At 45.8% G+C, this 17,017-nt stretch overlaps 1 protein-coding gene across 5 annotated transcripts in view; it reads right to left on the reverse strand.

Annotated features, from left to right (window-relative positions):
- Window positions 1-14,494, reverse strand: part of PPP6R1 (protein phosphatase 6 regulatory subunit 1) — a 38,061-nt gene extending 23,567 nt beyond the window's left edge. Inside the window, exon 1 of one of the 5 annotated variants that reach the window (XM_080976174.1) lies at window positions 14,338-14,494. The gene's annotated coding sequence lies outside the window, so the exon portion shown is untranslated. Of the gene's footprint in view, window positions 1-14,008; window positions 14,128-14,337 lie in introns of those variants that run through there. The other 4 variants (XM_080976172.1, XM_080976171.1, XM_080976173.1 and 1 more) reach the window with 4 other exon arrangements.
- Window positions 14,495-17,017: the final 2,523 nt, after the last annotated feature.

The raw sequence follows: 17,017 nt of genomic DNA on the forward strand, positions 1-17,017 counted from the left end.
TTTAACTTACCAAATGTGTGGTCTTTTTCTATGCTGGGGAAGAGGGTAGTTTTGGAACACACAAGATCATATTTTAAAGGTATAACAGGCTATATTTCCATGCTTTACTTTGCTGCTGCATATTTTGTGATTTTAAATCTCAGCTGGGGTTCTTTCACCAAAAAGTACCTACTCCAAATCTGGATCTTGGGAGTCCAGGAATTCTCCTTATTTACCTATACTTTTCCCTTGCAACCAACATTCTTTTTATAGTTCATGGCAAATCAGTAGCCTGAAATATATGTGAGACGGTGTATTGGCCAACATTATTATGGACTTGTAAACCTGTGCTCTTACTTTGACTACTGCTTTATCATGGGGCTGTATCCCAACTAAAGCAAGTCATACTTACCGTATTTTTCGTCCCATAGGACGCTCCGTCCCATAGGACGCACCTAGTTTTTTGGGGGGGAAATAAAGGAAATTTCCCCCCCTTTATTTCCCCCCCAAAACCAGGTCAGGGAAACCAAACCAGGTCGGGGAACAGCGGTATGGCGGTGCTCCGCCTCCCCGCTGTCCCCCGAGCTTGTGGGGCTGGCGCTGGGGAGAAGCACGCTTCTCCCCAGCGCCAGCCTCCAAACCAGGTCGAGGAACAGCGGGATGGCGGCGCTGCGCCTCCCCACTGTCCCCCGAGCTTGTGGGGCTGGCCGATGTCTGCCCGGCACGCGGGGCGCTCTGCTTCAGGGTGCCCCGCACGCCGGGCAGCAGGCTGCTACCCACAGCCTAGGGAGCCCTGTGGGAACTCCAGCGGGCTCCCCAGGCTTGCTGATAGCTTCCTGAAGCCTGGAGAGCGAGAGGGGTCAGTGCGCCCCGACCCCTCTCGCTCTCCAAGCTTCAGCGAAAGCCTGTATTCGCCCCATAGGACGCACACAGATTTCCCCTTCATTTTTGGAGGGGAAAAAGTGTGTCCTATAGGACGAAAAATACGGTAGGTCCCATTTGCATCAATGTGAAAAAATTAGCCATGTGTAATTTGGTTCCTACTGACCTCAATGGGATCCAGCTGCAACTAGCAGTCTGGATCCAACCCACTATCTACCTTGTTTAGATTATGACATACTGTAATGGGAAGTGACGGGAGGAAGGGCTTATCCCCCCTCCACACACAAACATTGAAAGTTCATAACCAATACAGGGAAGCAATTCAGTCCTCTTTTCTGCATTTGTTTTCTGGTTTTAAAATCTCCCTGAAGCAGTCCATTTAATCCTGCATTCGCTCGTGCTGAAAAATGGAAAAACAATCCCACCCTCAGGGTATGGAAACACACTTCAGCTTGTCATGCTCAGGAATAGAGTAGCAAGAACCAGACAGTGCTGCAAGATTAAGGAGTAACTGGCTCTATACCTTTAGTAGCTGTGCCAAACCTTGAGAAACCAAATCAGGTCAGGCATGTAAGGTTAGATTCAGCAACTGTACCTTTTTGTGAGAGACCAATAAAAGAGGAATGGAACTCTTGAGACAGCCATCCCAGTAACTTTACTCAAATTAAAACAAGCTAACAGCCATCCTCTTGGTGGACAAGTCGATTCCAAGGCTGTATCCAGTGGGCTGTAGCCAAAGAGATTTTGGGGTGGTGGTTTTTTTGATTTGTTTTGTTTTGGCTGACTATTAAAGCTTTCTTTCAAAAACTGATCCTTATCTTTTAATGTCTCTGTAAGCTTTTTTTATACAACCCTGGATGTTTTGTTTTATTTTAGTAATGGTGGTCTTTTAAATAAAAATCTCTTAACCATGATGACTGCAAAATACTATTTAACTTATCAGTATAAGAAAACAAATCAGCAGCAGTAAGATAAGGAACAGTATGTGTACCTTTTACAACAGGGGTGGGGAACTATCCCCCTCATGGCTAGCCTTCCAGGGGCCAGTAATGGGCAGGGCCAATGCAAAATACTCAGGGAGGGGGCACCCCAACGTTCTCAAACCCCCCCCCCAAAGTTTTGAAGATCACTTCCTGATTTGGTACTTAGGTCTGAAAACAGCCTCCTACTGGAGCTAATGGGACTCAGCACACAGGAAGGGTTGTTCCTTCCCTCCCTAGATGTAACTCCCACATATATTGCAATTAGGCTCGAAAACAGCTTTCCATTGGAACTGATGGGAGAGACTGTTTTCAGGCCTAACTGTTGTGGGGTATATGAGCAAGTTGCATGTGGCTCAGGGCCAGAGTTTCCCTGCCCCTGAGCTGCAGAATTCAGAATACTGAATCAAGAAGCTTTCCCTTTCAAATTTATAAGAACGTTGTATACTATTATTTGTATATCGTACCACAGTTTACCAGATTAAAACCACGGCAATCCCACCCCACCCCCAAAGTTCTGAGTGGCCACTGCAAATATGCGCAGCTCTGTCAGAACTTCAGCTTGGTTGAACAACAGAAATACGATTTTAACTTGATCCTTGGAATTGGAAGTGCCTTGGAACAGGTTAAAAATGATTCCCCCCCTCTACTTTGATTCTGACAACAAAGAAAAATGCAGTGAACTACGACACAAAGTCTTCTCCCGTAGTGGCACAGAAGCACTGTTTGTTCTACTGGCATTTTTCAGTTAAGTAATACCTAAGCTGTGCTCTGTATGATTCTAAATAAAGGCTCAGTCACTCCACATTCATGCCCCTGTTCCAAGTGCTACATTTTTTTGCAGGGCAACAGGCTAGAGAGTTCGTAAAGATAAATATTAAGGACTAGATTTCAACAGGAGGAACTATTATTGACAGGCATTTTCACAGCCCTGCTTTTTTTGAGCTTCTGATGATAATTAAACAGATACTGTAATGGCACTTGCTTAAAGATGTTTATATGTCCATAATTCATCCCTGTCCTTATTCAGCTTACCAATATCAAGGTAAGAGAAAACTGGCTATTTAAAATATTTTACATTTCACCTTGCAATGCATAATTTCTGATATGACTTGCAAACATGTGTTACAATCACTACAAAACCATTAATAAAAATGAAGGTGGCATCTCTTCTTCTCCAGAAGGTTGCTGTGATTCCACAAAATTCACTTGCCTCTTGACACCAAGTTTGGCAGAAGGCCCATATGGTACTGATATAAGTAGATTACAGTTAACAAACAGGTCTTTGTGGTATTTGGTAGCAATACTTCAAACAAAGGTTTTAGACAAAACAAAGACACTTGGCCAAAGATTTGGTTGCCAAGAACAACCTTACTGCTAATTTTCCAGGCAACTTATGGGGAGCAAACTCAGGGTTTGATGAAAAGGGATTCTAACCCCACATAACAGGTGGGTCAAGTGATGAGATTTGTCAAATGCACATTCTAACTTCCCATTTCTTTAAAACAAAACCACCACATTATAGCATGTGTTTAGATTTAGCTACTAGGCTATATCATTAAAAGGCAGGGCAAGGGCATTCCTTATAGTTCTCTTCTCATCAGTACAACCACCTGAAGAGTATGATTGCAGCTCTTAGTACTGCTCATACCAGGTACACAACTATCCCAACTAGTAGTGTGGTCCGCAAATAATAATATCTTGGAGGTCCCAGGCCTCAAGGAGGTTAAACTGGCCTCAACCAGGGCCAAGGCCTTTTTGGCTTTGGCCCCAGCCTGGTGGAACACTCTTATCGCAGGAGACCAGGGCCCTGCGGGACTTGACATCTTTCCGCAGGGCTTGCAAGACGGAGTTGTTCTGCCTGGCCTTCGGTCTGGGCCCAGTTTAACCCCCCTCTATGGGACCCTGTAAGTTCCCTCTTTGGCGCTTTTATTAGCTCATGTGGGACCAACATGGATAGCTGGCCCTGATGAATACTTGAGGTTCCTGACCCCTATGGTTGTAATTTAATTTTTAAGCTGTACTTTAATCAATTGTTTGATTGTGTATTAATGTATTTGATATTTGATGTTAGCCCGGTCTTGGCCAGGGAGGGCGGGGTATAAATAAAAATTTACTTACTAGAATCAAAAGTAAGTTACACACACAATTTTAAAAAAACTTATTTGCCAAGTTAGCTCACAGTGCTCCATTTGTATGCTTTATTCTGAACCTAATATTTTGTTTTTAAATGAAGAGCAGTAGTAAGTGGTATTAGGAGTGGCAAGGGTGGGGGAATCTGACTGGAGGCCATGGGAGGGGACACAGCCACACAGGAATAAAGTATCTGCCAAACAAGAGAGGATCACATCCCTTGCTTGTTGTCAAAAGTCATCCCTGGCTATTAGGTCTAGAAACCTCTTTATTAAAATAAAAAGGTTGAAATTGCCAGGAATCGCTACCAAAATCAGGTTATATGAACACCAGAAGACAAAGAGCCCTATTTTACTGATGGGAAACAAGAAGATTATGGCTTTCGGCAAGGAACTATTTGTTATACAGGTTTTAATTTAGCACACTCACACTACACATATACACATCCACAGCTCAGTGATTCAAATTTCTTAATTTTTTTCTTCCGTCATACTCCAAAACCATTTCTTGCATTTCTCATTTGTGCACTGGCACATGCCCTATGATGTATACAAAAAATGGCATTAATATTTCCAGGACACTTACGGTATTTACTTTCTCATTCTCAAACTTGCTCATTGCGCCAGAGTGCAGCCTAGATGATTTTCTGGCCCCACCCTCAGCTAGCGGGATCAGCCAAGGTCACTTGCACAACTCCACTAACGCTTGGCCAACTGGTCACAATTCCTTAATGAGCCCTTTGTAAACCTTTGTAAGTGGCAGGCTAAAAAGCCAGCTTGAATGGCCATAGAAGCAGAGTCACCAGGGTTCAGCTGAGGTGGAAGAGAGGCTTGTGTTGGGTCTCAAATTCACCAGAAACTCAAGCAAGCATCAGCCACGGTGTCACAAGCAGTTAACGATCATCGCTAAAGCATGCCAAGAATTAGGGCTTGTGCAGAATGAATAGGGACAGTAGATAGGTGTGCTAGGAAATTGAAAAAGACAACACAGAATTGGGCAAATTGCAAGGCTTAGCCAGTGTCTAATGCCTAACCATAGATAGCAGGGCTTGAGAACAAGTGGGGAATACTGTACGTGGTTCTCCAGATCACTCCCATCATCTCTGATCATTGGTCATGCTGCCTGGAGCTGATGGGGCAGGCGGGGGGGGGTGTTGTTGTTGTCCAACAACATCTGGTGGGCCAGAGATCCCACAGCCGTGGATTACAGCTTGGGCCTGGGATTTAAAAGACACAGGAGATGCTGACCAGAACTTCAGGGGAAATGGGAGGAAGGGCAAAGACTAAAGAAAGTATTCAGCCTAAAGGAGCCAAAAGGGATAACCCGTGCATAGAGACTACTCTCTACTAATGGATTGAGAGGGAAGTAAAAACTTATGAGAACCAAGAATATTTCAAATAGGCAGAACTCCACTTGTTATGAAAGAGTAAGCTGGCCCAATCATGCCACACAATGTGGCAACTTCTCGGCAGCAAATTATGGAACTCCCTCCCTAAGCATTTTCACCTAGCACCTTCTTTACCACCTCTTAGGGGCCAAGCAAAGTCCACCCTATTCTCCCAGGCTTTTAATTGTATTTAATTGCTGTTTAAGATAATTGAGCCTCCTTTGGTTGCTTGACTGTTTTAAATTAATTATTGCTTTTATTATTCCACTTCTGTTATTATGCTTTATCTTTATTTTGTTAGCCTTATTGAGGCATTTGCAAACAAGGCAGATTTTAAATACTCACAAAAAAGTAAGGTTGGGCAGGACTCCCTGTTAAAAGTATGCAGGGCAACATTTTTCAACACACATGACCCTTGTCACAGTATAGCAGAAGGTGGTCTCTTTTACAAGCCTCCAGTTTCACTATTGGCAAAGAGTTTAAGGCCATGTGCTTCCTCTACTAGGATCAAGAGGTCTTGCTCTCTGCTAGCACAGTCACCTCACATATACCTCAGATCATTTCCACAGTCATGGAGACTATTTTGCTCATCATCGTTCACTAGCCGAGAGATGACCCTCAATCCCTGGTTGAACCCCACCCGCCCGTTCTTACATTACCCTTCCTAAACCCACTCTATTACCTAGTCTTGATTTATGAACTTCAGTATGAGCAAACGCCTGTCAACTCCAGAGAACCTACACTTTGGAGTGTGATAGGTATAGCACCCCCCCCCCAGCAGGAACTCTTGCCCCTCAGCAGTTATAGTTAAGGCTTTCCTAGAGGGGAGGACACCCAGAGCCAATGGGAAACTTGCTGAGAGAGGGGATGGGTGTGTTTTTGAAAGAATGCATTGAACACCCACGCAGGAGACCCAAGACAGATATGCCCAGCTTTATCATGCTACTACAGTCTCAAATACCTTGGCTCCTGAACAAATCAACTCCTGGAAGCCGAACATGCAGTGCAGTTTTCAATTGGCTGCAGGACCTTCCTGCAGCCAATCTAAGGCCGCGCTTTGGTTTCTGAATGTTTTGGAAGTCGAACGGACTTCCAGAACGGATTCTGTTTGACTTCCAAGGTACGACTGTATAGCCATTGTCAGTCAGGAACTCTGAAATGCTGCAGTGCTTTTTTTACAGTGTGTCCTCCCCAGCACACCCTATCCGTTTCAGTCCAGCTATGCCACACACTCTTACTCAAACTGCATGCACGCACAAGCATGTGGCCCAGGACCACAAACTGCCTTAAAAAAACCGATAAAAACTCAACACGCTTGCCAAATTCTATAATCAGAAAACCTGAATTCCACATTCTAAATTTATGACTAGTTGAGTAGGGGAGAGACCCAGGTTAGATTTTCTGATTCAGATTGTTGAGTACTGGGTTTGGCAATAATTGGAGTGTCTCACAGCAACAGTGAAAAGAGAAGTGCAATTTCTGTATGTGGGGCAGGGGGAAGAAAGCAATTAAGGTTACAGAGACATGCCCTACCTCCTGGACAAAAGGAAGCAAACCCAAATAATTTCTTTCTGTTTTCCAAGTCTTTTGGTAGACCTACCTCTTACATTTTTAGGCTTTTCTTCATTTGCAGTGATGGCACATATATATAGAATAATAAGTGAACAAACAGGAATGAGTAAGAATAAATGCTTCCTTGAGATTCCGACATTGCAGGGGTTTGGACTGGATTACCTTTTGGCTCCCTTCCAACTCTACATTTCTATGATTCTATGTTGGGATCCCTTCTGAGAACCAGTAAGCTATAAAGGAATGTTGGCATGGGCTGGTGAGCACAAGATGGCATGATGGGTTGGGAAGGACAAGTTGGATTTGGAGCTCCATGTGAGAAGAGTAGGGCCATTTTTTAATAAAGAGCCTAACTAAAAATATATCTTGAGGACATAAGAGAAGCTATGCTGTATCAGACCCGGTATCCATCCAGGTCCAGGACAACAGTAGCAAACCAGATCCTTTCAAGAAACCCAAAAGCAGAACATGTAGGCACCAAATTATCCCTGTCTGCATGCTTACTGACACTCAAAGAACTCCAGAAAATTGACACAGCAGAACTTTCCTTTGCAGAAATCCCTCAGCGTGTCTTGTTCTTTTACATGTTTAATAATTCCAGCTTTAATCATGATTTCTACCAATTTATCCAGGCCAGAAACTAACAGACCTGCAATTTCCTGCTCCCCAATGCATCCTTTAAAAAAAGATTAAAAAAAAAGATGTTAAGAATCCAAAGTGATATAAGGGAGCTGTTAAGGCAAAATCCACAAAAAGAAGGGGCTTCTGAAATGATAAGGCCCACACCAAGAAATGGTGTTGCACTGAAACCATTTAATCATAAGGTCTAAAAATCTGCTAGCCAACTGAAGCTAGTCAAAACTGAAGCCAAGGTTCTTTTGATTCCATAAGCAACTGGTTCACTGAACCCAGGTCAGGATACCCTATTTAGGGAAACACTAGGTTCAGCTAACTACTGCTGTATTGTAAAAACTCGATTTGGAAGAGCTACTTTCACCACAGTATATACAATACAAAGACACAGAACCTGTTCTGGTCTCAGGGCGTCTTACCCATAGAGCAGTGGTTCTCAACCTGTAGGTCCCCAGATGTTGTTGGACTACAACTCCCATCATCCCTGAGCTCTGGCCTTGGTAGCTAGGGGTGATGGGAGTTGTAGTTCAACAGCATCTAATAAATAGCAGTCTAATAAATATAATGATTATATTTGTAGTACAGTAGTAGTATTGGCAACAGTGATAGTAGTAAAACTGTTGACTATTTTACCTTGGGCAACTAGATGAGACGCAAAACGGAATGGCCCACCTCTCAATCCCTGCCTTCCCTTCCTTCCTCCTATCCTTTACAGCAGGGCTGGGGAACCTGTGGCAATCCAGATGTTGTTGGACTACAACTCCTATTGTTCTTGACCATTGGGCCATGTTGGCTGGGGCTGGTGGGTATTTGACTGTTTTCAGCAATGTCTGGAGGGCCACAGGCATAACAACCCATGCTTTATAGCCACAGGTTGAGAAAGGCTGCCATAGACGCTAGTGGTGCGGGGCGCCGGGGTGCCACATTCTGGAGGGCACCAGGGAAGAGACGGAGGCTGGACGCGACGCCTCCTGGCATCAGCTCGCTGCCCTTGCCCATCTCTGCCATGCCGCGCTGAAGCAGCGCCATACCTGGAGCCTCTGTCTACCATGGCCACCGCGGCACAAAGCAGCCAGCTGAGCCGGGAGGTGCTGTGTCCAGCTTCTGCCCGCCTCCTCCAGCCCCCCGCCAGCAGCGCCGTCCTCCCTATAAAACTCTGGGAAACGGGGGGGGGGGGGCGCCGCCAGAGGGAGCGTTGCACCATGGTACCGGATATGCTTAAGACTGTCTGGTCTCTGCCCCACTTTTTCACCTACAGAGCTGTCCATAGTACCAAGCAGATGCACAGTGGTTCTTTGGCAGGGAAGAGCTAATTGCATCATCTGTGGCAGCCCCTAAGTTTTAGAACTCCCTTCCCACATAGGTGGCACCTTCATTACAGAGTTTCCAGTGATGGCTGAAGATACACCTCTATACCCTGGCTTTTGACACTTGAGGTGTATAGTTTCAGGACTCACCTTATTTTTGTGGTTGTTAAATTGTTCTTAATTTTATAAATGTTGTAATCCACTCTGGGACCTTAGGGTGAAGGGCGGGTCACCATTGTACAAGTGAACTACACTTGTTTCATTGTGGGAAGATACCAAAATTAAGCAGGGCAAACCCTGCTTTTCCACCAAGCAAAACAACTGTGGCTTCTCATTGAGTGCTCCTGTATGACACACATTTGTCACAGTTATCCATCACTTTTTAAGGTGACCATAAAAAAAGTCAAAGAGGACCGCAGTGCCCCATGGGTGGTCCAAAATATTTAGTGAAGGTGTGTTCCTGAAAGACCCAAGATTCCTTACTTGTGTAGACAGGGTATATATCTCAGGAGAACCACCCTAGGATAACATCCATGGTATATTGATTGTATAAACAAGACCCAAGTCAACCCATTCCCACTGTCCTAAAGAGATCCACAGAACTTTTCTCGCAATGATCGGGGGGGGGGTGTATATTGAATGGGCACCTCCTTACACCACAGCTCCATCAAAGCTTAGCAAAAGGTGGCATTTGTCAAAACAACAGCTAATTTACTGTGGCACAATCTCTCATATCTGGCCTGTGCGCAACAAGCCCTTGTCCCTACTGCTGACTGAGCATAGAAGTATACATTACTCCTGCCCCAGATCATTCCTGCTGTGGGAAATAAATAAGGATTTCAAATCCCAGGCTGTCTGTCAAAAGGTACTAAAAGAAACGCTTTGTTCGAATTTGAAGTCTCTTATTTCAATTACTTCCTTATGTGCTGATTGCAGCAGCAGGATTAGCTTTATGTCTTCTGCCAAAGCTGTCAAGGCAAGCTGCAGCTGTACATCTCCTACATTTAACCATGCCTAGCTGTGGATTTTGATCTCTTGCGGTAGGCTTAAAAAACAACCACCAGCAGCTCTGAGATATTGAACTCCCCCTGGTAAAGTAAGAAAAAGGTTGACGTGTTCCCAAGTTTAACCAAGGCACAGAGACAGATGGGTGGAATCCCCTTTTGCCTTTAATAGCAGACAGATCAATGGAAAGGGGACACCGCTGTCATAGACCTTCTGCATATTTTGATCTCACGAATGGACAGCAGCCAAATAAAAACAGAGAAATGAAACAAAACACACATACATACACACCTGACCAATCCTTCCAGACTCTGCCCTAAAGTAGGGAAACAGCCAGAGGATGAGAGCAAGGTACAAGGGGAAAGCAAAATATTATTATTCACCCAACACTTCTTAGTGTAACTTTTAGTTGAAGTCAGATCCAAACACTATACAAGCTATAAAGGTTCCCCTTGCTTCACAACACCCGCCACCAGACTCCTTGGATGCACTTCCCAATTAAGTGCTCCTGTTCTGTGCATTAGAAATGCAAACTTTCAGTTCAGGAGTATCCCAAAATAGGTGCAATTGTTAAGTCAGTTAAACATACCGTATTTTTCGCCCTATAGGACGCACTTTTCCCCCTCCAAAAATGAAGGGGAAATCTGCGTGCGTCCTATGGGGCGAATGCAGGCTTTCGCTGAAGCTTGGAGAGTGAGAGGGGTTGGTGTGCACCGACCCCTCTCACTCTCCAGGCTTCAGGAACACATCCACAGCCTAGGCAGCCCTGTGGGAGTTCCCGCAGGGCTGTCTAGGCTGCGGATAGCAGCCTGCATTCCCAGAGCGCCGGTTGCGCTGAAAGCAGAGCGCCCGGCGCTTCGGGATCACATCCGCAGCCTAGGCAGCCCTGTGGGAGTTCCTGCAGGGCTGTCTAGGCTGCGGATAGCAGTCTGCTTCCCGGAGCGCCGGGCGTGCTGAAAGCAGAGTGCCTGACGCTTACGGAACACATCCGCAGCCTAGGCAGCTCTGCGGGAGTTCCCGCAGGGCTGTCTAGGCTGCGGATAGCAGTCTGCTTCCCGGAGCGCCGGACGCGCTGAAAGCAGAGCGCCTGACGCTTCGGGAACACATCCGCAGCCTAGGCAGCCCTGCGGGTTCAAGTAATTTATGCTGAAATCCTACATGCAGGTAAATACCACTGAACACAATTAGATTCACTTCTGAGTAAACATGTACAGGGTTGTACTGTAAGACTAGATTCAACAATGCATGCACATCACATAACACTGTAGGCAAAAGTCACACGTCTCCCCAATATCTGGAGTTGATTCTACGCATGCTTAACCTGCTTACTATTTCAGATCTATATTGCCACTAGATTAAACTAGCATCTCTACTTTTCGGATTATGCGCTGCTGCAATGACTTACTACAATAGCAATTTTTATTATTATAATAACTATTATAACTACATTTATATGCCATCTCCCCCCAAGCTCATGGTGGCATACATCTTCCCAGTTTATCCAGGCATAGGCAAACTAAGCCCTCCAGAGGTTTTGGAACTACAACTCCCATCATCCCTAGCTAACAGGACCAGTGGTCAGAGATGATGCGAACTGTAGTCCCAAAACATCTGAAGGGCCAAGTTTGCCTATGCCTGGGTTAGGCTGAGAGACAGTGACTCGCCACCCAGTGAGCTTCATGGCTGAGTGCTCTCCCAGGTCTTAGTCCAACACTTTAACCACTACACCACATTGGTTCTCAGTAACAGAGTTTCTGACGGCTGGTGCATTTGCTTGACTAAGAAACTGATGGGGCTACCACTGGTGGGGTTATGGCAAAAACACCATTTGATCAGAACCCTTTTCTTCACCACCACTCAAAAGTCAAGGTAAGATAAGCACATAAAAATGTCATCACATTTCCTTGCTATTTAATCCTGTTATGCCACAGTAGCAGTGGAAATGGCTGTAGGTTCTGAAGCATTCTGCCCCAGTCCTTACTTGCCTGAGCTGCATCTCCAACAATTCAAACCAATATTCACTATTCACAAACTATGAGGCCTTTTCTATAGTTACCCAAGTAGAACTCCTCCTCTCTCCACAATTCTAACTTCACATCATTTCCCAGTGAGCAACCACCCCATTCCAGAACCAAGCTGAGTGTCTTTCATTTACCGGTACTTTAAGATATGGGCAGATGCACACACATGATGCTGCAATGACTGTAATTCACTTAGCAGTCTTTCCTTGGTCAATACACCAGCAGTCTTGCAAGCTCACTTTCATGAATCAGCACTTTATAGTTTCATTTATTTTATTGACAGAATGAACAGAGACCAAGAGAACATCAGGTCCACGGAAACTGTGACAAGGACCATGATTTAAAAGACAAAAATAAGTCAGAAGAGAAAGTGGAGCCCATTCCAGTTTCCTGTTTAGAAAGGTCCCAAGAAGTGGGCACCTGCCCACATTTAAAGTAACCAAAAATATATGGATTCTCCTCCAAATAAATAGGGAACCTTTCTATTCACATATCCAGAAGGCTCAACAAGGAAAACAGCTATGTGAAAAGAAAGCCAGAATCAAATTTCTTGATCCCCCAAATGCCACTCAGCCAGTATTTTAACATAAAATAAAGTTCATCTGCTTTTTCAACTTGTTAACATGCCCCACATCTCCAGGTGAAGCCATCTAAAGGTTAATGCAGTAAATTAAACCAACAATGCATTTTCTCCAGACCTGAAAAACATGAGGCAACTCCCACCTAAGGCACCAAACACATTCAAAGACAGACAATTCCCTATCCTGCACAAAATGAAAGTTACTTGTGAAGGGAGTCATAGAATCCCAAGACCATCAGAGAAGTCAGCTCCTGCCTTCAAGAGAGATGTAGAACCATTATTCCTCTGACTCACCAAATACAGCACCAGATTAAAAACCACAGAAACACAGCAAAAATGACAAGCCATGTTTTTACAGCTTACCAAGAAAATTAAAGCTTGTGGAAAGAAGGGAATACAGTGTGGGGAAACAACCAGGAGCCCTCAGTGAACAGTACGAAACAGTCACACAGTTGTGGATGGAAAGAGGTTGAGAGATCAAGCTTTTCCAGGACATCTCTGTAAAAGGGAAACTAGGGTCATAGCCCTTAGGGTCATTCAATGTCAGCAGGGAGGCGTTAGTGGTCCATGTGTACTCAGTTATCAGAACTAAGTTTATCCATTAACACAGTTTAACCACCTTTCTGTACACAGCAGGAAGGTTACAGAGTGTTATATAACAAGGGTGAAGCTTCTGTTTGCAATTTAAGAACATGTAGCATTTCTAATTCATGTCAGCAATCATGAGGAGTGAAGTACAGAGTAGCAATTATCTGGTATAGCATTAGAAGAAATAAACAGACATGGTACCTGTGGGCGTTTCAGTATTAAATAAAAGACATAGTTTACAGCTAGTGGGGTGACGAGGGAGAAGTAGATAGAAAAAATCTGGAAGGAGTTAGGTATTGTGAGAAAAGCACACCTGGGGTGAGGACTGAATACCTAGGGCCCTGAATTCTTTCCCTCCAAGCTAATCAAACCCTGAATAGCAAGTAAGAATAGCAAGTCAAAATAAAGAAAACTCTGTGTGCATTTGTGCACCATCACTAACACGCCTTAGAAAAATCACTAACCCAGCCACATACAATTCTCTGTCCTCAAGAAAGGCAAGAAAAACCAGGGCCTGCACCTTTCAAAAAGGAGATAAAACACCTGTTTATCAGTCTGACCAGCTAGCAAACATGACTCAAGTTTTTACAAAAGAAGAGCACTTCCACTTCAGTTTTCTGGGTTCCCAGTTCCCATCAAACGGGTTTTGAAAGGTTGGCTTCCCTGAACTTTTGCAGGTTGCAACAAAACGTGTTTGTTATGTTTTTTTGGGGGGGCAGCTGAGAGAGAGCCTTCTCTCCTCTTGAATAGCAACTATAGCAGATAAACTGTCTCGCTGCTGCTGTTTCCAAAGACAGTAAATAGACTTTTAAGAGGATGGGAGTGTAGAGAAGAAGAGGCTACGGGGGGAGACGGGGGGAGACAGAGATGAAGCCGCCGAGTCGGAGGGAGGGAGGCGGGGTGGGAAGGAGGGAGGGAGGGAAGGAAGGAAGGAGGCTCGTTACCTGACACGGAGAAAGAGGTGGGCCTCGGGAGGAAATACGAGGGGCAGAGGAAAGGATTAAAAAATCAACTATGGGCGTGCGAGGGGGAACACGGAGTGGGTGTGAAGTATAAGAGGGGGAGGGTCTCCCTTAGGGAGCTCTAAAATGGCGGCAGCTTCCTTCCCACACCGCTCCCTTCTCCCTCACACACAGACAGTACAGACACATATATATTTATGTATACGTATATACATACCTATATATATATATAGCACACTCCCGCCCCCGCCTTCTCTCTCCGCCTCCCCCCCCCGTTTTCCTCCCCCGCCCCCTCCGTCAACCGCTCTTACCGGGCTCGAGCCCCCTCCTTCCTGCTCCTTTTTCGCCCGCGGGAGAGGAGCCTCTTTCGCTCGCTTCAGCCGCTCTTCACTTTCTTTTCTTTTCTTTTTTTTCTTTCTGTGTTTTTTTTTTTTTTTTTGCCTTCACCGCCGCAATCCCACAATCCCCCGCGCGCGCCTCCAGCGGCCGACCTGCTGTTTCCTCCTCCTTCCGCTTAGCCCCTCCCCTCTCCTCAACTCGGCGTTCTCTTGCCGATCCTCCTCCTCCTCCGCGAGCTCTGTAGCTCCGCCCCTGTCCTCCAACTTAAGCTCCTCCTCCTCCTTCCGGCTTCCCCGCCCCCTCCCGTTTGTCAATGGAGGGAAGAGGGAGGCGCACCTGCGCATGCGTCACGCTCCCTCGCCTCATTTACTTACGACAGTTGTCCTGCTCCTTTCGATACTTCTGTTCCCCAAGTGAAATTGCCACCTTACTCTTGCTGGCCTCTGTTTTACTTCCTGCCCCCTCTGTGTATTCCCCCCCCCCCGTTCATTTTGTTTCTTCTCAACGATTTTGTACTGGAAGTTTCGTTGAAACGTTTTGTAGGCACACTTTCAGATTCTTGCAGACAAATCAGCTGGTTTGTGGCACCTTGAAGACCCTCACAATTATTATGGCATACACTTCTCTGGATTATCAGCTCCCGCCCGGAAACCAATGCCCCACTGTGGAAGGACGTGTGGATCCAGAATTGCTCTCCACAGTCACTTACGGACTCATTGATAAAACCGTGTTTATGGAAGACAATCTTACTCGGCTACAAGTGATCGCCAAAGAAGCAGCAGCCAGGAATTTTGTTAGAGGGGGGCAGGACTTTTGTTAGGGGAGGCGGCGGCAGAACCGCCGTGACTGGTCAGTTTAGTATTTCTATTGTTTTATGCTGCAAAGTATTATCATAGCTGTCAAGTGTCCCTTATTTGAAGGGACAGTCCCTTATTCCAGTGCCATGTCCCACTGCTGTCCCTTATTGAAGGATGTCCCTTAAATTTCGTCCCTTAAATTTCAAAGGAAGCAGCTCCTCTCCCTCCCTTCCTGCCGGCCAGGGAGGAGGAAGGCTCCAACTGTGTTGCTTGGCTGTGTTGCTCACCCAATAAGAAGTCTAAGAACGACTGGGGGGGTGGAGCTTGCATGCCTTGTGTGTGGCTAGTTAATGCAAGCTGAGAGGTTTTTTGAATGCTGGATGCCATTTTGTTGCACATGCTGCTGCAAACTTTGCAGTGCAAAGCCAGGCCAGGGAGCCATCTTAAGTTGAGGCTGCATAGGCCTTGTGGTGCATGTGATTCAGATTCTATTCAGTTGAACCTCTGGTGTTCTCGAAGCTACCCAGCATGAGTTTGACCAGACTGCAGGAGGACAGGAAGACTGGAGTGCCTGGAACAGGTGAGGCTGCAGGTCCCTTATTTTCAAGGCTGCTGGTCCCTTATTTTCAAATCTGTAAGTTGACAGCTATGAGTATTATCCTAAATTGCATGGGGGGGCTGGGTGTTGTGAACTGTCGAGGTTAGGGTGTCATTCTTCAGGATTTGCTATTGTTGAGACATTCGGGCAATTTCAGCTGGGAACATAAGCAAACATTGGAGCTCTGCTGGATCAGACCAAAGGGGCATCTAGTCCGGCACTCTGTTCTCACGGTGGCCAACCCGATGCCTGTGGGAAGCCATTTACAAAAAGGACCAGAGCACAACAGCAATCCCCCCCCCCTTCCGATTGCCAGCAGCTGGCTTTCAGTAGCATCCTGTCTCTGACAGCAGAGGTAGGATGTGGCCACTGGGGCTAGTAGCCACTGCAAGCCTTATCCTCCGTCAATTTGTCTAATCGTCATTTAAAGCCTTTCGAATTGGTGGCCGTAACTGCATCCTGTGGGAAGTGAATTCCATCGTTCTAATTATGTGCTGTGTGAACAAGTACTGGCTCAATTAGAGTGAGCTTGTTGCTGCTGATAAAGGGATGGGGAATCTGTGGCCTCCCAGAAGCTATGGACTCCCAACTCCCCCCTGCCCCAGCCAGCAAGGCCAATGGTCAGGGATGTTGGGAGATGGTGACGATGGCAATTTATCACCCACACTTCACCCCAAAGTCCCAGGGTGGGAGTTGTGGTCCAAAAACACATTGAGGGCCACAGGTTGCCCATTGCTGTCCTAAGTGGTTTGAGACCAGGATACCTGATGGCATGCCTGATGGCATACAAGTGTACATCAACAGGCTGTGTTCATTATCCCATTCTTCACTGCGTCCTGTTGTCTTTGGAAGTGAAACACAGGGCACGGCGTCCTCAGTGGAAGCACTCAACTAGAAAGACCCAGTTGGCTCCCTCAGCTATACTTTTCAAGTGAATTAACTTTTAAAATTTGCTAAGCATTTGGTTCGGATCTCTCCTGTTTGTTTGTTTGTTTGTTTGTATCTGTTTTAAAGGTAGTTGTATTCTTTCAGTGACTGCAAGCCACCTTGGGAAGTCCTTTTAAAGCAGGGCGTAAATTATTTTTATAAACCGGATGTCAGGGGTTCAGGGACAGAGGCACAGGGTAGGCAGGAGATGGAGAGCGATGGGGATGAATCCCAGGACAGCGAGGAAGAGGATGACAATGACTCAAGAGATTCCATGAGTCTTTCCAGCGAATCAGAGGATTCCCAGAAGGGGGCGCCGGTGGTCAAGGC

Source organism: Podarcis pityusensis (genome assembly GCF_964106645.2).
Source record: "Podarcis pityusensis genome assembly, chromosome: 13".
NCBI lineage: Eukaryota > Metazoa > Chordata > Lepidosauria > Squamata > Lacertidae > Podarcis > Podarcis pityusensis.